The 24,463-nt window shown below is 33.9% G+C and overlaps 1 protein-coding gene and 1 long non-coding RNA gene across 3 annotated transcripts in view; both read left to right on the top strand.

The window, feature by feature from the left end:
* The window catches only part of LOC143206769 (transducin-like enhancer protein 4), a 265,857-nt gene that overhangs the window by 6,948 nt on the left and 234,446 nt on the right, over window positions 1-24,463 (top strand). The window lies entirely within an intron of this gene.
* LOC143193773 (uncharacterized) lies at window positions 51-1,984 on the top strand. Its single transcript, XR_013005100.1, has 2 exons — window positions 51-1,294; window positions 1,549-1,984. It is a non-coding gene; the product is annotated as an uncharacterized LOC143193773 (long non-coding RNA).

Here is a 24,463-nt window from a genome sequence, read left to right as displayed (position 1 = left end):
TATACCTTTACTTTTGCAGGGTTAAGTATGCCTCAATATAATGCATTTGGTATAAAATTTAAACAAATTTGAAAAATTAAAATTATAATCGAATAGACACGCATCTGAATGGAATGTCCTCATATGCATGTTCGTTTAAAAATGGTAAAAAGCCCACTGTTTAAAATCAAAATATGACAGGTACAAGAACAGATAAACTATAAACAACAAAATTTTTAACCTTACAACACAAAGTCTTTTTCCAGGATCAAACTTAAAATGGCCGCTGTAATTCGTTGGATTCTATCTATTGATTGTAAATGGCAACGTCGCAAAATCAGGCGGAAACGACCGAAGTTTGCCGAATGCGGGCTGATTCAAATAAATAGCCACTACTTATTAAGAGCACCTGAAACCGTGAAAGAAACTTGAAAACAGTGGAAGATAGTAATATTGCCCATCGACGTCTAAATTAAAAAAATTACAGTTTTTATATCCAAATACGCAGCGCTCCAATATATTTTTGGTGTCAATTTTAAAACTATTTTGTTTAATGTTACGTGTAAATTTAAATTTAATAAGTAAAATTTAGATTTAATCTCCTACATTAATTTATAATATGATTTTGTTTATTGACATTTCGCTTCATCGCAAGAACATTATCGGCCGATTAAGCTTTGCTGTACATACTGAAAAAATAAGCTGCATGCTATTTATTATTTTGCGTGATATTCTTAGATTCTCGAACCTATCTGGTGGCATCGCAAGATCACCGAACGTAAGAACACGGATGGTAAATAAAACTTTAGCGTCAAATCTCCGATAGTTCCCAGTAGCAGCAGAAATTTCACGGTAGAGATGCCGCCATCCGTGTTCCAGTTAAGTAAATTCGTGTCAGGCACATGTAACGCGTTACATGTTTATTGCGAATTTATTCGCATCGGGGAAGGTGACGCCGCCGATGAGTACGGCCACGGCGACGACAACGTCGGCGACGAGATGGTGGTGGTGGCGGCGGCGGCGGAGGAGGAGGACGGTTTTAGCATCGTAATGCGGAGAGGTCGTCGACTTTGCAACATTAATTGCGATGTAAGCCGAGAGAGCTAACTGCCAATTAGCGGTCGGGATTTGTACGGGCGTCGTGAGCGTCGATAAGTTGGCGGGTGTCGGAGGTGTTAGATGTATCCCGGAGGCGACGGCGGTAGCGATGGGGTCGCACCGTTTCCGAGGCGTTAACGGCGCTGGAAAAAGGGCTAAGACGGGATGGGAGCGAGGGCTAGGCAGAGACGGGGGATTTCGACTGCTAAATGCCCGGGTAATTTGTTGAACACCTGATGTTGTAGCGAGGAATTCGTACAGATCTTATAAATTATTCACGAAATTAACTAAATTAAAATGTGAACCCTCTCTGTTATCGCGAAATAGATAGTTTTTAATTAGTAACTGTACTATAATATATTTAATCAGATTACGACTACGTAAATTAAAATAATTAAAGTATATAAATATTTAATTTTTTACCATAGTTTTATACATTGTGAATTTTCAAATTAATTTTTAATATTGTAGCGATCTTGAGGCATGTCGAATTTTACATCGTGGAATAACGGTCAACAAAGTACTCAGAAATATAATCCCAGATGTTGGACATGGGCGGTGTGCCAGCAGCGACAACTAGAACATAATAACGAATAGCTGGCAACCCCGAGACGTTTATCTGGGATGTTATTGAAGGGTATTTCGATCATTCAGTAACCGACCATCGTTTGGTTTAGACGTGCCACCATCGGCGTAACATCATTAGACGTAACACCGCTGCCATCCGTTTTATCTATTTCGTATTTTCTACATTTTTTATATTGCCAATAAATAACGGTCACATAATGTAGACACCACTGTTTCATTTCGTTTTTACCTCCATTCACTGAGCCATATCAATTTACCCTAAACTATTTTTTTATTGTACTTGCATTAATACACAGACAAGAAGAATACGGGTTAGATTAAAGAGTTAACATACATTTACACTATAAAAGTTCGTGTGATTTGGTTCGCTTCAATTTTCTGGTTTCCTGCGTGTTGTCCATTATATTTATAATTATATTATTATATTATTTACATTATATATTAATTGTCCATTAGCTACTATTGCTTCTACGTACAAAATCTTGGATCATTTCGTAAATCCATTTGATTTCGAGGACATCGTGGAGCTCTTCGTTGGTTACGTAGCGATAAACATTACTAATTGAAAATAGAACTTTGTTTGGCAATGTTGGATTACCAGCAGGTTTGATATTTTCGTGAATCCCATGTGTGTGTGTGTGTGTATCGTCGGTGTTTCTTTTGTTGTTGAGGTATCAGGAGTGGTTGAAAGATACTGTATTGGGCAACTCCAAGCAAGTCTGGTATTTCCATAAATACTTTAATAAGTTTTAATAGCAGTTTATCAAATAATTTTGGTTTTGCGGTTTCTTCAGGCTTTTATTTTCTATGGCAGATGGCTTTGCAGCGCTTTGAGCTTTGCTAAGTCATCTTAAACTTTGCACTGCTATAATTTTATTTGGCTGAAGTTCCTTTATTATTTATTTTTTTGGTGTACTACACATCCTTTATAATTCACAGGGTGTCCTTTTCCATTACATACTGCACATGTTGCTACGCTATTACGTTGCTTTTTGCACTGATTTATGTGACGTTAACCAGCACACTTCACACTTCTAGGGTCCCACTAAAAAAATTTTAGTACGCCAAGCTGTTAGCAGTTTGCGCATTCCAGAATGCTATTATTTTCTTCGGGGGTTCTATTTTTATTTTACAGGGTACTAGACGTTTTATACATAAGTAATAACTTTCGCTTCAGTATAATTTAATTTCAAACTGGGAACTGGTCGCAATAGTATTGTTTGTGTGTTGATGTAATTGCAACAGAACAATGGTAATAAATTAATTTGTAAATTAATATTGTACTAAACATGTGTAATGTAAGATGGTATAAAAATGCCGTTTTAAAATAATTTAAAAGAAAAACGATTAGATTACATACAAGCACTTAATATAACCCTAGAATATTATAGGTGTTATATTAATTTTAATTTTTTTAAAAATTAAATTATTTTAATTTTAAAGTCTTCTGTTACCATCGAGGGTTTATCTGGACTGGACCTACTGTTTAATGTGAGCTTCGAACCACGGTCCTCGGCATTAAGCCTACCTACTGGCGGGTGACCAACTTAGAAATCATCCCAGAAGACATCCGGTCTTACCCATCCTGGTTACTGACGTATCTGGAATCATTTTCCTTGTCGGATTTTGCACTCTTACCTAGGACAATCAGAAATATCAAACAAACACCTCACAAGCCTTTACCACAACCAAGCCGGCTTTGTGGATTTTTATTACTAGAGTATTTGAGATATTTCCCAATATGAATGATTGATTTGAACGAAACATTTCCGGTGTGTAAATCAATTTTAACATTTGCAAGTAAGTAAAATGCAGCGGTTAATCCCGTTTGATTGAATAATTGGCCGGTGCGCTGTCGACGATCATTTTCCAATCCGGACTCCTATTCGACGACGACCTTCGAAACGCCGATTACCGTTTTTCGTAACCGATCGTGAATCGAAGCGCCGATCGATCGGAGTCGAAGTCGGGACGGAAATATCAACGACCCGAAACGACGGCCGGTAATAATAATACTAAAAAAAAATGTTCACGTACAATCTCCCTCCTGCTCTCCACACCTCCAGGGCCCTGTGCGTTCTTTATTTATCGGTTGGTTACCTTAAAAAACGATTAGCATGTATCGAGATCGTTATTACGGTTTCGACAATCGCGCAACATCATTACGAATCAGGAATGTGTTTGATTGATTGTGTTTCACGAGCTGTCTCGATACCCGTATACATTCGCGGTCGACGGCAGACAACACACCCTATCTTATTAAATAGTTTCTAAACATCTTTTTGTAGTATCGGTTGTAAGTACGAGATGAAAAGGCAGATATTGGAAATAATAGGTATGGTTTCTTTGATCATCTGTAGATTAGTTTTTGGAAATTGAAACTAATGATTGTTGGCTATGATCTAGGAGAAAAACATCAATATATTTAACTTTTTTTGCTATTGATACTTGGAAATTTTTAATGTAGTTGGACTTTTTCTGGTCATACAGTATTTGATTTGGTTATGTTAGATATTAGATTAGGAACAGTGCTGTTATTTATTACTATACTCTTCTTTTTTGGTCAAGTAACAAATTAATAAACCTATATATTAAACTCTTCTTTTACCAACTATGGGTTTATCTAAACTGGACCTACAGTTTAACATGGGCTCCGAACCACGGTCCTCGGCATTAAGACTACCGACTGGCGAGTGACCAACTTAGAAATCATCCCAGAAGACATCCGGTCTTACTCAGCCTGGTTACTGGCGTGACTTGGATCATTTGTGTTTTATAGGCTTGAATTTGTCATAAAATATTTTGATTTGTTCGTTTGATGTTACTTATGTTTCAGTAAAATGTATCTACTACAACAAATAAAGCCAACCTACACTCTTTAAAATGAATTCGCAGTCGTGTTAGTGTTTTATCGTGGAATCTGTGACTATTAGTGATCAAATACAAGCGATAACTTAATTGCAGTTACATTCTCTATGGAACATTGATTCGTCGTGGTGAGTAGCGATGTAATTTTTCATTTCCCATGTAAAATTTCTTGTGTAAAACGGTTCAGTTGTTCCGGAATCGGAAGTTTTCGCAGTTAAACGAGACCAAGACGTGTTCAAGTGCTCGTCTAATTGTCTGCGATGTCGTAATCGCGAGGTATAACCACCTTTGTGCATCGTTGCCTTTCGCATACGCGTTTTCTGTGTTTTTCTCCATCCTCTTCGTTTCTTTATCGTCCGGCCCCTTCATCGGATCGACCGTTTCCGTGTGTTGCCGCTATACGAAAAACAGCTGTATGTCCTCAGGAACTCTGTATGCTGGTAGCCAGCAACACGTTGTTGATTGTACATCTTTGTTCCTACGACAGTTGTGTTGCATCATTAAAATAATTCATTTTCTGTTGTATATAAAATATACTAAGGTGTTAAAACTTTCAATATACACTATTTTTATGGATTCGTTGTGATCTGTTTTTGTTTATATTTTTATTGCATAGAATGCTCTTTATGTACATAAAATTAATACTATAACGGTATATAGTGTATTGATGCATGTATCAAAAAGTATACATTTAGGAAATAGTTGTTTGTTAGCGTTATTTTTTTTAGAATTTTTTAGTTTAGGAACATTAATTTGAAGGAAATCAAAGCGGATTATTGATTAAAAATGTATATGAACAACATGTCATTGTTTGTTTAGTTATTTTAGTCTATTTTTTTTATCCAAAAGTTCAATATTTATTAGTAATTCAAACGATCTATAATATATTAAATTGTAATTTTATTGATACTTTTTCTGTGACGTCCACCAGAGCACAATGATCACTGTTTATTGTAATTTTGTTGTGTTCGAAGGTTTTGTGAGTTTGCAGAAAAGTTTTCAATCCTTCAAAAGTATTTTCAGTTGACAAATAAACAATTTATTAATTTTGTTTATTAAGGGTTCCAGTTTCCTTAATAAATAATTAATAATTTATGTATTATTGGTCGGTTGTTGTCTTACCTCATTTTTCGCATCTAAGTTAATAGGCTATTTTTTTTGTTGGACACTGGTTTGGTCAATAAAATTCCCCGCTGATACAACATCATGGATGTATTTGGTTTTGCTGGTCGAGGGTTTATAACCGTTCTTCCCTTCTTGAAAAGGCAAATATTATGAATGCGTTTACACATTCTACCATTGATATTGTTTTTAGGGCACTTTTAACTTTCTATTAACTACATCTTACATATACAGTTTTGTATGTATGACGTTTCCTTTAAACATCTGCTACCTTTGGTTAATCTTTTCAAATATCTGTAATATCAGAAGTATAAACGTAAACAAATATGATCATTTTCCATTCTTACCTTTACTATAATATAATGGTCAAACCTGTTCTATTTTCATATTATTTGACATAAATATACCTTTGTTTCACTAATAATTCATACTTAACAAGTATTTGAAGAATAATGTCAACATAACAGCTTATAATGTTTTTTTTTTAAGTGAAAGCATTATTGGGATATATGCAGATGCCTAATATATTTAAAATTGCCACATTTAAAACTGAAACACTCATTTCAGTATTGAGAAAATCATCACGATGCAAAAAAAATAGTGTTATTCGATGGGACAGGCTTTGCAAACTTGTTCGGTACGGACATTTTATGCGAAACGTTAATACCGTACAACCGAAGACCGGCTGATAGATGGGCTGATGCTCCTCTTAATTGGTTACCATGGTAACGGTGAAAATATCCGAAAGTTTATTAATTATGCCAGACGTACGATCTCGTATCGATGCCGGGCCTCGGTTATGAATGGTCGTAATTTCGCTAAATAATAATAAAACGCTGGCGAACGGGGCGCGATACGTTAATATTCGGCGTAAATGGCGGCTAAATAAATTAAAATCAGCGAAACGCAGTCCGCGCTAATTGTCCGCCGTGCCCAATTACCGCGTACCGCGAAGAATCGGAAAGAATGGCCATAATTGCGCTTGCATAAACATATCGGAGTCCTGTTATTGGATAATTGAACGATATATCGGTACTATATAATTCGTAGTGATATTTTTCCGTGCTCGGCCATGAACTACTTGATATATTAGTGGGGAAGGCGAAGGTTTGCGGCAACCGTAGGGGAACATGGGGTAGTGACGACCGTATTTCCTTACGTTTATTTGCAGAATAGAACCCCAAAAGTTTATTATGGCAGGAGTCTTACTCATACAAAATGCAATTACTTAGGTTGGCCATGGAAATACAAGTGTGTCAAAATAAACAAGTCATGGAACAACTTTTATGTTGATATGATAATTACAGAATTATTACTATATTTACGTTTTCTTCCAATTATTCAGTAAATAAGTTATTTTAGGTATTTCATTTTCAATATTTCTTATAAGTGTCACGGCTTTTAACAGTTTTTTCGATAAAAATATTTAAAGTGAAATTAAAAAAATATTTATTACTGAAAATGATGTCCATCACTAACTACTACTATTCCCCATCTTTTGGATAAGTAGATAATCTCACCACGGAATATCTCTTCTTAGACCAGACGAAGTTATTTCAAATACGATGGGTTACTACTGAGTTCTTCTGTTGTTGTTCTCATTTGAGTGTTTCCGAATGATTATTTAATTGATTTTGAGACGTGTGGATAAGAATTGACTCTAGTGCTTTATTGGGCTAACATACCCAAAGCTTTCAGGCTTGTCCCTTCTCCTGATAAGTCAACTTTTAAGAACATCTAAATTTAGATAATTTTAGTTTTAACTAAAACATAACTAGGATAGAATGACTGTGAGCACTTCTTTTTCATTATTTAATCTTTTTCTGAACAAGGCGCACTGAAATGGGCGATAAATCACAGTTATTTAAAACATTTGGAATACGAACTTGTAGATGGTTAGAGGGGACAACGGAATGCTGTATTTGTAAAAAGATACGAATTCCAACAAGTAATAACACTTTATTTACTTTCATTCTCTTTTTATTACAAGTAAACCGACATATATTTTGTTTAATTTCAACCTAATCTAAGCCATATATATCATCATTGTAATCATCATAAATTAATTTGTTTATACTATTAATTAAAAGATCGAGTTCGCAATACTCTTTGATTCTTTATTCAACAATAATACTCATATCATTACAATCTATATCATTGGATGTGTTGATCAATGTGCGTTTGTTATCATCCATCATTTTCAGTAAATCGCTTCGGAGATAAACATGCAGAATATGCATGTATGTAGAATTGTTTCAGATTTGATGGTTATAATGAAGAATCATGAAAATATTGTTTTATAATTATAATAAAATGGGATCGCCAGAATCTAAAAAAATATTTATTTTTAAGTTATAAGTATGACTAGTAAGATTTTAATAGATATAAAAGCAAAAGCAACATTTAAAAATTAATTGCCGCATTCCGAAATCAGAACTTTTTGGTGCACTTCTACTTTAATTTGATTAATAATTATTTTATATTTCATAGTTAGAAAATCAGTTTTATAAAAAAAAATTAAATGGGATTTATCTAGACAAGTAACCTCAATTTGCCCACAATCAATTAGTTGATGGTGACTGTACTATGTTACTGAATGTGTGATTATTTTAGGCACACTAGACATAAAATGTGTAAGGTCGAATATTGAAGAAAATTAAGTAAGAAATAATATGAGTATAACGGTTGAAAAAAACGTTAATAAACTCAAGTAATAAATCTACCCAATAGTAGCACCATCATTCACCATCATTGGTAAGCGTGAGAATAGTATTGCTGAAATCAAGTGTCCCATGTTTACCAAGATCAATCAAAACAGTATCGATCATTTTAAGATATAGATGCAAATGTATTTGACAGGGCTACCAAAATGTTAATTTTACGCGGTTTAAATTATATATATTTATACTACAACACAAAATGGTTTAAATTATATAAATTTATTAATAAATGTTTGGTTTTATTAAACTTTCAGGAGCTCTATGGAATGAAAAAGTGTACCCGGTATCGCACCAAATAACCTTTGTAATATTTGGGTAAACAAAATGCACAAAATGTAATTTTGAAGCTCATTTTAATAATAGCCTTATAATATAAAAACTTGTAAGAGCACATGCAACTGCAACTTCGTCAAGTACATTACAAAATCCGGGTTTAGACATTAACATATTAACTTTTTGTGCTTAAAACAGATTTCTGCTTAGTTTCGTTTCCATTGCTTGACTTCTTTATCAATACTATTTTATTTATTTACATTTGTAAATACATCATAATGGTCTTAGTTATAAACTTGTGTGGATTTTTTACCAATGTGCTATTACATTAGAGAATCTTACTCCACGGATACACATTATAATTATAACGCAAAATTATTGAAATAAGAAGTGTAAGTATAAAGTAATAGTTTTTAGAAATTAGTCATCATACCTATTGGTAAAAGAAATATTCATATCTGTACTATCACAATCTCACTATCTTTGTGAACAAAATTTTGTCTAACATCTCCCCAATTGTGTTTATTATCGACTTACTGTTGATGCTTTTAACCCGCGATTTTGGTTCACCAAATAATAAAATTGTGTTTGAACGATTTATGGGCTTTATTCACTTACTTTTAATTTCTACACCCTACACATACTATATTAGATGCATATATTCTTATTGCATATATTCTACATGCTAACTTAACCTAACATCTTCATATATACATATGCAACCATAAATTATTATTCTTCATGAATATCAAACTACTACAGAATGTATGTATTTACGTATATCTTAATACGCAACATCTACTGATACCGATAATTGTCAACATCAGTTTCTTCCTGTGTTGATGACTCCGATAAGCAACAGATACATCATTCGGATGATTTTGAGTAGAATAATCAACTTGGGTACGTTCATTTATACTAAATGTCTAAAGTCGATTCCAAAATCGTGTACATCCTCATCAACACTGCTTCTATTACATTATTCAACGGCATCATTCAAATTATACGCAAATTATTCAGTAATATATTGTTATTTTTATATATTGTTAGAGTGACAACCCTAAGGTAAGATTTTGTATAATTTTCAATTTATTTTAAACCAAGGTTGGTTAACAACAAATTAAATACGAACGAACGACTTTGATGATAAATATTTAATTTGACCATCACGAGTCAAGTTCATTAAAACGATAATGGATCGTTTGATGGTGATTAAGGCGCAACATGTCCCGATTTAACCCGACATAATAAAGACTATTTTCATTGGCCATCAGCGATCCACCGGCACGTCGGCCATAGGCGATATCGATTTGGATTTTTGATTTTTGGACAATGAGCGACGGGATTATATCGATTCGGCTACAGGTATTGCGGTGTTCAAACCGCGTACGCCGGCCATATTCAGTCGTCGTTCGCTGGAAACGTTTATATTAACACGAAATAGTAAATTAGATTTAAATCTAGACCGCATATCGGACATCGGATTTATGATCGGTCGCAATGTTACAGTTTTATTGCCCATTAGATTTGTCGGTCGACATAGAGTTTGTGCGGGCTTCTTTTTTGCCCTTTTTGCGGGTTTAATAGACCCGCATTTCGAGAATTAATTGACACAGGTACTTTCTGGACTATTTTAGACGTATTTTATTGTCATTAAATAATACGGTATATATAATACCCGAATTCAATATTTTGTTATTGCATCTTACATTAGACACACTTATTAGAATCTTAATTTAGTTAAGTTTAGTTTATTCCTATTGTTCTGTCTACCGATCAGCGAGTGCGTTTATTTTTTGGACTAGTGTTTAAATATCTTTGAAAATCTTACTTAGCCCTCTGAAGCTGAATTTTTTCGCATCTTATAGGCAATTTACTGATTCCATCTCGAAAAACCATTGTATAGACCATTTTTTTAACGACGGTCACGATTCATATATCGATACATGTAGTCACGATAACATGTAGTAATCCGAAGGACCAAGGTCTGGAAAATATAGCGTGTCGGGCGGCACTTCCCATTTTAATGTTTTCAAGTATATTTTCATTGAATAACATTGTTGTGTCTTGTATTTTGGTCCCCATTGATGTTATAAATCTGTGATAAAAACTTATGTTGCACCAATATTATTACTAATGTTGGACTAAAATCAATATCATAAGTATTTCTTTACAGTTTGTAAATAAATATAACGTTCTTGGTATATATTGTATTTTGGTATGAGAATTTAGAGAATAGATTTCAATCAGGCAACATGCAACATGTTCATATTTTTCAGATTGCCTTGAATAATTTGTTTTATTTTTGTTGTTGTTGAAATATGATGAAGTGAATCTCAGGTGGAGCACTTTATTTCTTATGTACTTTATAACTTCACTTTATAATTATATATATATATATATGTACATATATATATATATATATATATATATATATATATATATATATATATATATATATATATATATATATATATATAATTGTGTTGAATAATTACCACCGGTTTAGTTGGCGCAGTGGTAAAGGCGACAGGACGGTTATTGCGATAGTCGCGGGTTCAAATAAAGCTGGGACATTGTTATAAATTTATATGGTTGTTATAAATTTATGTGATTGTTTAACATTTGGGATTGTCCTTAAGTAAATGTGCAATATTCGACAACCCATTCTCGCTGTAACCAGGCTGCGTAAGACCGGATGTCTTCTAGGATGATCTCCAAATTAATCACTCGCCAGTCGGTAGACTTAATACCGAGGACCGTGGTTCGGATACTATGGTAAACAATAGGTCCAGTCCAGATAAACCTTAGTTGGTAAAAAGGAGACTCTAAAATATATTTAAAAAAAATGACGGTCCAATAATGCTATTTTTTGCACATCTTTTCATCCAAGGTTAAGATCGATATTCATTAAAACATACTCCTTCGAATCACTTGTTTAATATTGTATATTTGGTCATAATGACATTGAAATAAACCAACTTAGTAAACGATTGTTTGAAACAATAATAATATGTATTTTTGAATTATAATAAATGGTATTCTATTACCGGAATTAATTATTTATTATTTAGAGATGAGAGTAATATGACAGCGTGATGATTTATTTCTTTATTCCAATAATTACAAGAGGATTTGTTAATAATGAAACCAGAGGCGTCGCTGTTTTTTTTCTTGACATTGTAATTAACGCTTATTGTCCCGGATTCGGGCAACGTTTCAATTTCATTTTGATCTCACGATATTTTAAAGCAAATATTGGACCATCCCGTCTTTTTGTTCATTTCGCATCGACGCTAAAGGCAAAAATAAACGAGAATTAACCGACCCAAATGGTCGAGTGTGTTTGAGAGGGGCGGACTGTTGGAGAATAAAAAAAACAGGACGGAATACGTGTAAATGTTCGGCTTTAATACGCGGACTGCCCAAGTCGCCCCGCACACGGTTCAGTTATGTCCCGCCTGTCGGCGGTTATTCAGCCGCCATCGCCGCCACTTTACGACTCATTACGTTAGCGGCGCTTTTGAAACTGAAAATCAATCAATGCCTAACGTGCATAAGTTAATCTACACTTTGGCTCCGGACAAAGGGGAATTAAACGGTCACCAGTGGCGTGCGTCATCGCTGTTGCTGAGATTTAAACCTGTTCGTAACTGAAAAGGAATGTTATATGACGAAAGAAGTATTTCAGCTTGTCTTAACGTATCGGGCTATGTTAAGAAATGCACACAAAAGAGAAATGTGAACACATGAGCGTCAAATTCAGAAAACATGTGATACCTAGTCGGATGTCACTTTTACCAGGTGTACTGGAAAGTCATTACCCGTTTTCTAACAGATGATGCTAGACTTAATTATCCTTTGACACATATGTCAGCATGAAACATGTAATAACATGTAACACATACGGTTGGTCACCACTTCTAACCACTTCAACACATTGGCACCAATACCTTCCAAAGGAAAGTTTGTAGCTACCAAAAATTCAAAAACAACAAGAGGCTTTGCTGTTCCATCGATACTGTTCCTGAGACCGCTTAACCGTTAAACTGCCTTGTAGAAGGTTCATGATGTCAAGAGAGATAACCCAGTATACCGTTTTTGTTATATCGATACATTTACAGCTTTATGACAACATGTTTGGTCAGAAGGTTTGGTTTTTTTATAGGCAAGTACAGTATTACCAATGAGGGGCATAACTGAGATACAGGGAACCAAGAGGTTCCAGGTCAGTTTTTGACCGTCGAGAATGGTCTTCAAGAGTCTTCGGCAGTTGTCTACAAGAACATATCAAGATACAACACAGATACAAAACCAAGTCAAGGAAGCGCATAGTTATAGTTGCTGCCACTTGATAGTGTGAAGGTTGTCGTTGCTAATCATTTATAACCATCTATTCTTTTGTGAATTAGGTTTTTTTTTTAATAAAGCATATTATAATAACTTTGTTTTTCTTTTTACATTCGGGAGGAAAAAACGAGCAACACTGCTACTTATCAGTTGTTGTAAACTCTTCTATTCTGAAAAGTAATTAAGTAATGTAAACTATACAAAACCCAGTAGATACAAACCAAGACAGTAAAAACATTTCTTTTTCAAATGCATTTTTAAAAAAATTAATAATTAATGTTCCTAGCAGCGATTCTGTATTAATTTTAACTATAATAATTAGAGGAAAGCCCTTCTTTGTGGATTAAAAAAGGTGCCGCTGTTACATCAAAAACTGACTAATAATTATTGTTGGAATTTTTGGTGATTTTGCGCGCCAATGACTTACCTTGGACGAAAGGGCAAAATATTAAAATTAATTATAATTCATCAAGGTGTCGTAAATACCGTCCCAGCTCTACCTGCTTTTATAGCTCAGGGGTAGCCACCGGCTGGCACGGTCACAAATACCGTCCAGTTGACCGACAGTTTCTCGGAAAGGAACCATTGAGCTAATAATCGCGGATTTGCCATTCCGTCGAATCTCCAATTCTTCGACATTCGGCCTTATATTCGTTTCGAGATTGATGGGACGTAATTCCCCTCCATCTATTCGGATTTCTTCTACGGATGTACCTGTGTCGGGACATGCGATAAAAAAGAGAGAAAAAAAAAGATACGTTTAAATTACACCGAATAATTAATGAATTCTCCGCTACGTTGACGATGTCCCCCGGGTCGTAAACGGTGTTTTCGAAGTTGAGTCTATGGCCCGTCGGCAGGGAAGGGTGGGACGACGAGGTGGCCGAGACGAAGACTTAGTGAAGCCACTGGCGGCTCATTACTCGGCGGATCGCGTGGGATCCGCCTGATTCTCGTAATCCGGCAGCTAAGTAGATTACTGTGTTCGTTGTGTTTCGACGATTAGTTGGTCGGCAGGTCCGGCTCAGACCATCCTGTTAATCATGGATGGGATTGGGGCGCGGGGAGGACGCGTTATTAAAGCGACTAGAGCATATTATGCGGGAGATAATTCGGTTGTTTGGTGGATAAATAATTTCGGTCTAATTTTCCGTTACAACTATTGGCTGGAATGGGGTCTTGGAGTAATTTGCGTTGTTATTCGAACGACATTATGATTAAGTAAAATAATTAATATATCATGTGTTTCGTATATTTTTTATAATGCCAGTTTGATCAGTATTTATTTAATACATTGTGTTTCTACTAAAAATAATATTCATCAAATATTTTAATATTCATCATTTTGAGTTTGGAGAGTTCTGTTTTTAAGCTGAGTTCTGGATGGTTCTTTTCTGGATTTACAGTTTCTCTGTTCAGCATCAGTTGCAGGTGGAACATATTCTAAAATTACTTCCTATTGATTAAATCTTTGTAATAATTACACAAACTTACATGGTTTTGAACCCTACGAACCGAAATCTGTGTATAAGATAAATTGAGAAGCTCATAAATAAATTCCAATCATAGATAAATTGTTCTAGTTTTCGAAATATTCAATAAATTGGTATAATCTTTCTCATACGAATTTGGCCAATCTTTATTTAAAACATTATATTTCTACCAAAAATAAAACAAGATGAAATAAACGATAACGATTATTTTAGGTTTTGATGGTTCCCTTTTTAAGTTGGCTTCTGGATGGTTCTTTTTTAAATTTTCAGTTTCTGTTGTCAGCATCACTTGGAACATATTGTAAAATAATTTGGTATTATTCAAGGCTTTGTAATAATCACGCAAGTATACACGATTTTTGATCTGAGCAACCAAAAGCTGTTTATAAGACTGAGGTTCTAGTTTTCGAGATATGCAATAGATTAAATTTTTTACTGTTTTTGACCATTGAATTATCTTCGATATTTATGATAGGGACGCCGAAAAAATATCGATATATAAAGGTAGTAAAGGTTTTGTTAAAAATATCAATATATTTTGTGAAAAAATATCGATATTTTTTTTCTCCAATATATCAATATTTTTTTTTGATATCGAAAACGATATATTGATATTTTTTTAAAATATCGAAATATCGATAATTTTCTCAGTGGCCAAGATCCCTAACTTATGATGTGTCAGGATAATTATGATGGTGGATATTTATGTTATGATGACTGGATATAAGGATTATGATGGATATTTATGATGATGATATGATGATTTATACTGATAATCAGGGTAATAATCTACATGATTTTTCTGTTCACTCCATAAGATTAGCACAATAAAAACATTTTGAATTGACTTTTCAGCGTTGTCTGTGTATTTTCACTCTGTTGCTGTTGTATTTGTAGTTATAAGAGCATAGTGCTGCCATCATGCGTGAAGCTGAAAACTAGAACTGATCTTGACACACGGATTGAATATCTGAGTTCAGGGCATCAAATAAAGTTTAAGAGCCGTCCTTATTTGTGTTATTATAATTGTCTGTATGTACACATTGAGAATGTTTTACTTTTAAATTACAACATAATAAAGCATATATCCATGATACCGATACTGAAACGTTCTTGATCGACATTTATTTGAGTTGACGTTGACTCTATTCACTTTCCAACTTGTGAAGAAATAGGATTTGTAAATAAACATCAATGAGATAACGAAGGACCAAAGGGATGATTAATAATCTGAGAGTTGCAGGCTCGCTCCAGTTTGGGCTGCTAGCAAATTGGATTACGTTTCAGACTCGATTACCCTTTTTCGTCACCGGTTTCACCAGCAAACTGCACGAAGTCTCAACCCCATTACGGGCCGGAATTTGGGCGGACGCCATCTAGAGCGGGTGGCGGCGGTGGGCTGTTTTGCGGCCAACCGAGACCGCAACCTCCATCTCCCCGCCGGCGGGAGGATAGGTGGGGGAGGCCACCCTTTTCTGCTCCTCTTCACAATTTCCGTTCGAACTTATAATGTCGGGGGTTAGATTTTCGACGGCAAACCCATTAAGGAATTTTCGATCAAGACAGGGAGACGTATTAATTATTAACGGAATTTCCTGTAGAAAGGAGGGAGGGACGAACTGTGGCAGAGGCCATGGGCCTCAGGAGACGAGTTGAATGGGGAAATGAGTTTTAATAACGGGATACTTAATCCTGCGTTATGATTAAGGAGTATTAAAAGTAATTCTCTTAGTGCCGTTATGGTTAACTGATCGGCAATAGGGCAGTACCGTACATTTTAGTTTAAAATTAATTTTTGCTTTAGTAATAAATGTGAATTAATTTTGATGTTTTGTACATTCGAATATGTAGAGGGAAAACTTGTGTTTCCTCAAACATTTTAATTTCGTAGATAAATTATAGAAATAAATGCGCGGAACCAGAATCATAGAATAGGCAAATAACCAGTTCCTGACTGACTTTACTTAATACTCTACATCCACATGTATACTAGCGAGTTACCGACGTAGATAGCGAGTTTATCCATTCCAAAATGATTTGGCTTCAATTTTTAATTGACAAAGCCTTTATTTTATCTGAACCAGGTTCCTTAGAAAATATATTTAATCACCCCAAACGTATTCTCCTTTTAATAAATAAAGCTTTACATAATTGAGCTATAAAAAGGTTTTGTGTTGTAATCTATCTGTTTTCAGATAACACTACAAATAGGTTTAGATCATTAAACATCATCATAATCAATCTTGAATTCACTGGAGAGGATGGATTTATTTCTCAGCCAATATACTGTTCTTTAAGTAATCTGTGATTTAAATATATTTATTTTTCAGGTCCGTTGCGGCGGATTGCATCTAAATGGTTCACACCCAAGTCTGTGTATCTGATTACCCCATCTTGATGTCTTCTATTCTTATTAATTTCGAATAATAATCAATAATCATCAAAAATATTTTTAAGTGTAAAGTGTAAAATAGTTCCTACTGCTCGCACAGTTTCAGATAATATTCTACATTACTTTAACTATTTTTCTTTAAATTTTTATTCTCAATTAACATTGTAAATGGGTTCTAGCATGCCAATACAGAAGAACCCATCATTGTCTAATTAATCGTTTGTCCTATCGTGCTATTTTCAAAATTTAATTAAAGCACTCTAAATAAAACCTCGTTGATCTATACTTCACAGTTGTCTATTTTGTTTTGATTTATTGTTATTATTATAGTTTATTTATCTGTACATGATAACAGTTGCTATTTATAGTATATCAAGATATGTTCGATAAATTATCACGAGTTTTTCCATAAATATTTCGTATATTTATTCTTTATTTAACTTTTATATTACATCGTTTTATCTTATCTATGTTAATAAATAATAACAGTCTCGTTACAATATCAAACATAGATCTTGATTGTTGTTGCCGTAATTCGATTTGATATCGATCGATCGCTGCGTGCTCCAACAGTGCGAACTCGACGGATCGATCGTTCAAACTTTGGAGAGTTTGTTTATTGAATTGTCTTATTTATCCTAATTTATCAAGCCATTTAAGCACCGAATATTCGCGGATGATTGTTTGATAGCGGTTCCGAGTAGGAATTCTCTGCCCGGCCCACTCAAGACTCAATTAAAGCTGTTGAGATTTCGTTGTTATTTTTTTGATGCGTTGATGTACTTTTGCTTTTGTGCATCCGTGGGTAATTGCGACGGATTAATGTTCCTAGACGTTTTCCTTATCTTTTTTTTATATTAAATAAGTAAATATGTTTTGTTTTACAAATGTGAATTAATTTTTTTTTGGTAAGATATTATTTTTAATTTAACCTTTCCGGAACCGTGCTACAAAAATTACGTTTTAGATTGAGTGGGGTAACTATGAGACCCCACTGTAACACTTCCATAACTTATGAATGACTTTTTGCAAAGTTATAAAATAAAATTCTAATAATTTTAACAGTTTGTTTATTGTTAAAAATATTTTTATTTTCACATTAAATTGTTATTTTACTGCCAAGGCATAAAAATGGTTTGATTTCATATCGGTGGACATTGCAAAGTTTTGCAAAAAAATCATCGTCTGTTAGGTTCAAGATGGATATCCTTTCCACACCACCTATGAGATAGTATCCCCTGGTGGCCTATTCCACCTAATTAACAATTGTATATCCAATTAATCTATTTTCGGTTGAGAATTCTGTTCAAATCAATTCAAGTAAATATATCCAACAGTTGTTCAAAATTCTACCATTTCACTTTTTTTCTGTCGGTTTGATGGAGCTTATCCAAACCGAAGGAATTACTGTAGACAATACTTCTTTCCAAAGTGTATTTTTTTCCAAGTAAATTACATAAAACAAATATTTAATACATATTTACTGAATGACCAAATACTAACTCAGTTCCGAATTATTAAAAAATATAACTAACAAAACCTAATATACGTTATACCAATTTCTGTCTTTGTCCATCAACTTTTGTTGTCTTTACACATTTTATTAGCGTTTTGCCAAGAGTGGCCTAATGTTCCATTTTATAAATATCCATGACTTTTCTACATACATAAATTTAAGTAATAAATCTTCCTTAATTTTATCATATGGTTTTTATACCATTTAAATGTTATGTTTGCTAACTGTCTAGGAAGAGATGATTTACATCCCTTATATCCGTAAGTTTTCTATGGATTATAAGATTTTCTATAAGATTAATAGTTTTCTCTGAAATAATTGTGTTAAATTATATTTATATCGAAAAAACTACTCGCTGTTTTTATACAATTTATATATTTGATCTTGAATAGAGTTAACCTCAAGATGATTTTGATTCGTCGCCAGCTTTTTATTGTGACACTCTCTGTATTCACCCGCTCTCAGTGCTTATTTATATTAACGTTCACGACAGCTGCGGCACGTTAAAATTATTTCGAATAAAACTGCAACAACTTAATATTTAATAGTAATAATAATTGTCTCTCTAACGCATTTTACTGGCAAGAAGGGGCCCGATTATCTTGTTCCTGTTCGAAGTAACTGATTAGACACGCAATCAGTTCAAGACTATTTAATGCGTTGGCATTTTCAATAAGAGTAATCATCAAACCAAAAGCCAAAATAACATTTACCAGTTTATACCTCTAATTATTATCGCCAATATTTTGAATAATTTTCGAGACATGATAACACTGTCGACCACTATCAATACAAGTGGAATTTTATAGATCGATTCGGTTACATTGATTCCGGCGCATCAGGCAACACTGCGTCTCATTTTGACTATAACAGGTCAATTGAAAAGTCCCCGATCTGACATATAGATGGCGCTACTAGAATTAATTCCACATTTTTTTTAGTTAGCCCTAACCCTCAAAAGATGCGTGTATAAATTTGACAGCTGTCGGATCATTAGTTTGTGAATTATATTGCATTTTGAGTGAAGCAACTTTTGTTATTATGAAAAAAATGGTTAAAAAGGAATTTCGCGTGATAAAACATTGCTTTTTGAAGGGAAAAAATACAGTTGAAGCAAAAACTTGGCTTGACGCCGAGTTTCGGGACACTGCCCCAGAAAAATCAACCATCAAGGATTGTTATGTTAAGTTTAGACATGGTGAAATGAGCACCGAAGACGGTGAACGCAGTGGACGCCCAAAAGAGGTTGTTACCGATGAAAACATTTAAAAAATACACAAAATGGCCACAAAAATCCACAAATCTACACACGACGAGTTGATGATTTGGAGAAGTGATTGAAGATGATCAAGCGTAATAAACCCGAGTTTTTGCGTCGATATAAGACAATGGCTCCATCACTTCATTCCGAAGTCCAGTCGACAGTCATCCGAGTGGACTGCACCCGCTGCAAAGCGTGGGAAAACACTACAGTCGTCTGGCAAGGTTATAGGCGTCTGTGTTTTGGGATGCGCATGGAATAATTTCCATTGACTACGTTGAAAAAGGAAGGACCATCAACAGCGACTATTACATAGCGTTATTGGACCGTTTGAAGGACGAAATCGGCGAAAAATGGCCGCATTTGAACACATAGAAAGTGCTGCTTCACCAAGACAATGCACCGTGTTACAAGTGAGTGAAAAACCCATGAATTGGGCTTCGAAATGCTTCCTCATCTACCGTTTTCTCCAGATCTGGCTCAGAGACTATTTCCTGTTCTCAGATATCAAAAGAATGTTCGCTGAGAAGAAATTTTCGTCGAATGAGGAGGTGATCGCTGAAACTGAGGCCTATTTTGATGCAAAGGACAAATCGTACTACAAAAATGGTATCGAAAAGTTGGAGGTTCGCTATAATCAGTGTATCACCCTTGAAGGGAATTATGTTGAAGAAAAAAAACTAATTTTGCCAAAAAATGCTTTACTGTGGTAGGCCGGGGACTTTTCAACTGACTTGTTAGTAATGCTAATTAGTAAAAGTAGAAGGTAAAATCCGCTCCAAGTTTATTTCAAACGACGAATTTTACGCTTTTACAAACTGATGTGGTAGCAGCACATGACTATAGATAAGTTTTACAGAATGTTTTTTTCCTTAAACATCAATAAACTATTATTCTATATTTGTCGATATTTTAAATAATTGTTGATGGATCACCGGTAGAGTTCGTACCCCGAAACACACTGAAGGGAACCAGCTCGAGAAAAAGTTGCTCGTCGTTTTTTTTCTTTTGTCGTAAAAAAAGGAACTATCGAAGTGTAAATATCATCATGTGTGTGCCTCGGACGTTACAGCGGCAGATTTCTCGGCCGTCGCTCGCGGAAACCATATAGGCGATATCTTGACGCGTAGAAAAATACCGAACGTATTAGTTACGGTGTTATGGAGCGAGGAAACACACCTCGTTTCACACCGGCGTCGCTACCGATGGCTGCTCTCGAGATAAAAAAATTTATAACTAATAGAGGTGAAAGCTATATATCCATGTGTGAAACCAGACCGGATAAGCATCAATTATTTTTCGTCGTAGTTACAACATTTATTGGACGTTAACGGATTTATAGATATACGTCTTGTATTGTATTGATTATATATATAGTTATGGTGACTTTCAATAAGATTAACTATCATTTGACAAATGTTACAGAAATCATTGGGTTTAGGTGTTACTGTTCTGTAAGCACTAACAGATTACCCTGTAAGTGATGTTACAACAATGCTTACGAAATTTATATAAAATTTGTTCCAATATATTTATAAAAATTGTATAAAATAACATAACAATATTTAAACATTATCATTGTAACAATATCGTATTGGATACTGTCTTTAAATACAAAATATATCAATGTTGGCAATGAATGAATAAATGAATTAAAAATGTTACGTTATATATTATTAGCTCTATAACATAAATAGTTATCGTTAATAATTATATATAAAATAAACTAAATATCCGTTAATATCAGTTGGAGCGTGACAAAACTAGCTTCAGTAGCAAACCATTGATTGACTATTCTTATTTTTTTGGTTTTATATTACTTGTATATTTAACCGACTTCGACAGAGGAGGTTCTATGTTCGGCTGTATATTTTTTAAAATGTATGTTCGCCGATTATTCCATCAATTGCGGGCTGATTTTCAAAATTCTATTCATTTTTATTCGAAAGAGTGCTCTTCCTTCCGAGGTGGTCCCATTGAAACCAAATCAGGATCTGTTGGGCAAGACGAGAAACCGTGGGAAACGCTCAAATTTCAAAGGCACGTACAAAGTTTTCACATATTTTTTATTTAAAATAATTTATGTTATTTCTAAGGTGATGTGACGGAAAATCGGAAGTCGTTCAGTGCCAAAACTATTTAGTTTACTTTATAAGCACTAACTATGGCATATGAGACTTCGTAGAAATATTGTAGACAACTGCCTCTATGGTGTAATGGTTAAAGCGTTTAGCTCCCAAACAGAGGTCGCGGGTTTGATTCCCGGCGGGGTTAACAACTTTTTGTTGTTGTTTAGTTAGAACATTTGGCAAATCACCAAGGCTACGTAGCGGATCCCGGGGCCTGAAGCGTTCCTTATTTTCAATCATTGTTTCTTTATTCCTATTTTTCCTCTGACTTGGCCTACACATTGTAATATTAAATAAAATAACTGCGTAATTTATTGACTAAATATCTAACAAAATAAGTTATTTTTAACACCAAAAAAACATTTCAAAAGAAAATATGTACATAATAATCGTTGTAATAAGTTAATAAAAATAAACACAATCCTTATTTAACCTATCTACTACACGTATTTTATATTCTACTGCAAATCTAAATTAATATAACTGACAAAACGTTAGTTTTAGCTTTAAAAAGTATTTTAGAAATTAAAAGATGATCAAAAATGTTTTTAGTTCAGAACATAATGAATGAACAGCTTGATCGCGGTTGGCTCTTGCATTTTTTGTCTCAGGAAATTTTCGAATTCTATCTCAAAAAAGAGGCGTGTCTTGTTGTTTTAGGCGTTCCGAGTTTTTATGAAAGAAGTTAACGTGAATACGACGATGGCCTGCCATCCATCGAAGCAACCAATAATCAGACGGAGTAACGTTTGGCAAAAACTGCGGTTGCTGCAAAATATCTGAGTGTACATTTCCACATATTTTTGACAACTCGTAGTACATTCCTTTCTATATTTCTCTATTGCCGTACTTATAAATGATTCTTGTTCAGACGGAAACCAGCTTGTTGTGTAACTATTTACCATTGATTCTGTAAGTACCTCTTAAGTTTGACACCGATTTTCTCCGAGTGTTTCCTGCAATACTTTGTATTCTATTTGTTCCGGCTATCTGAATTATTCATTATAATTAATCATTATAATGTATCAGTTGGAGCTTCACGCACCTAATAGGTAAACTTAGAATTATATTTCCCATGTATAAAGTTGTGGCCAAGTGTTGTTCGTATAAACCAACTGAGTTTAGTACTGATTTATTTACTACAGGGGGAAATTAAAAAATATAGTTTTAATAAAATATTTTATTTAAATACTAGTAACATTTGTATAAGACATTTTCAAAATTCATCAAAAACAATATCTACATTGTTATTACCTTAAATATTATAAAATAAAAAACTATAAATTAAGAAATCATTTGTTCAAATTTTACTTAAAAATACAATATTTGAATTTACTGAATATGTTATAATTGCCTAGAATTTTGATTACGAAATCTCCTTTTCCTTTTTATTTATACCTACTTAATTGGACTTATTATTAAAATTACAATTAGAAATTGCATCTTGGTTAACCAATTATCTTCAACATTTGGATCCGTAATCATCTGGTCGGTCTAAAACGTAAAGAATAAACCTTCATGTTTCGAAGCTTGATGTAGGAGATCATAAGAGGTTTCCTGGAATTTTTTATTGTTTACTTTAAAAAACCGTTTCTGCGCTAAAGCAATAAATAATTACTTTTATTTATTTGAATATATTTTAGCATTTAGGCAAATAATATTAACTTCAAATGCCACAAAAATAACGTTAGCACAACATATTTTCTTAAAATTATACACAAATATATGTCTTATAAAATTTCAATTCGAAAGAAGAAAAGAAATCTGTCATCTTTTTACTTCCTCTAGTGATTCAGACGCGCAAAACATGGTTACGAGTGTGCCCATTTAAGTTCCCATCCTATATTTCAATGTTTTGGCTTCACACCATAAATGAAGCAGGATTCTTCATACCTTTTATTCGAACATACTCCGATAACATTTTTTGTCATTTTATTCGAAGAAATTTCGCGAAAGAACAAAATTTATCATTAATTCTTGATCGCGTCACGTACGTCATTATATAGAATTACTATTTTGTTTTATATATATACGGGGTACAAAGAAAATCATGCCATTAATCGAAACATAACTGTTGTATTAAAAAAAATGTATTCCCAATCGACACCGAGCGCGAGCGAGGGAAAGAGAGGACAGACGAATCAGAAAAAAAAAACGGAGCTGATTTTATCAATCGTTTAACAAGGGCTTCGCTTTTTTGCCCCATCATTTTTAGCCATTTATTAACTGTAAATTACACGAGCGCGAGGGGAAGAATGAGATAAAGTCTGGCCTTTAATAAGCGATCGAAAGATAAAAACGACAGGACCGTATTTTGTATGGGAAAATCGCCAAAATTAATAAATCTGTTCACATTAAATGTCTCCTGATCAGAGCGTTGAGAAATTATAGACATATTAAAAAAAATTCTGGAAATAAAAATCTTATAGGAATCATTTTATAAGAATATTTTTCAGTTTTGTTTTAATCTACTAGATATACAAATAAGTATTAGTCGTTCGACAAAGCAAGATGCCATTGGCAAAATTATGTTCAAGATATTCCTGCGAAATATACATTCTTTTTCAAAGATTAAGTGTAATGGTAGTGCTCTCGTAATCTTGATTTCATTAATTGACTTGAAAAGTTTGAAAAGAGTTGATTTTTCTGCATTCTAATAAAGAATATAGAGAAT

This window comes from Rhynchophorus ferrugineus, unplaced genomic scaffold (genome assembly GCF_030347505.1).
Source record: "Rhynchophorus ferrugineus isolate W39M unplaced genomic scaffold, kcgeb_rfMv2 rfM1, whole genome shotgun sequence".
Taxonomy (NCBI): Eukaryota; Metazoa; Arthropoda; class Insecta; order Coleoptera; family Curculionidae; genus Rhynchophorus; species Rhynchophorus ferrugineus.
This window is presented reverse-complemented; position numbering and strand designations above follow the sequence as displayed.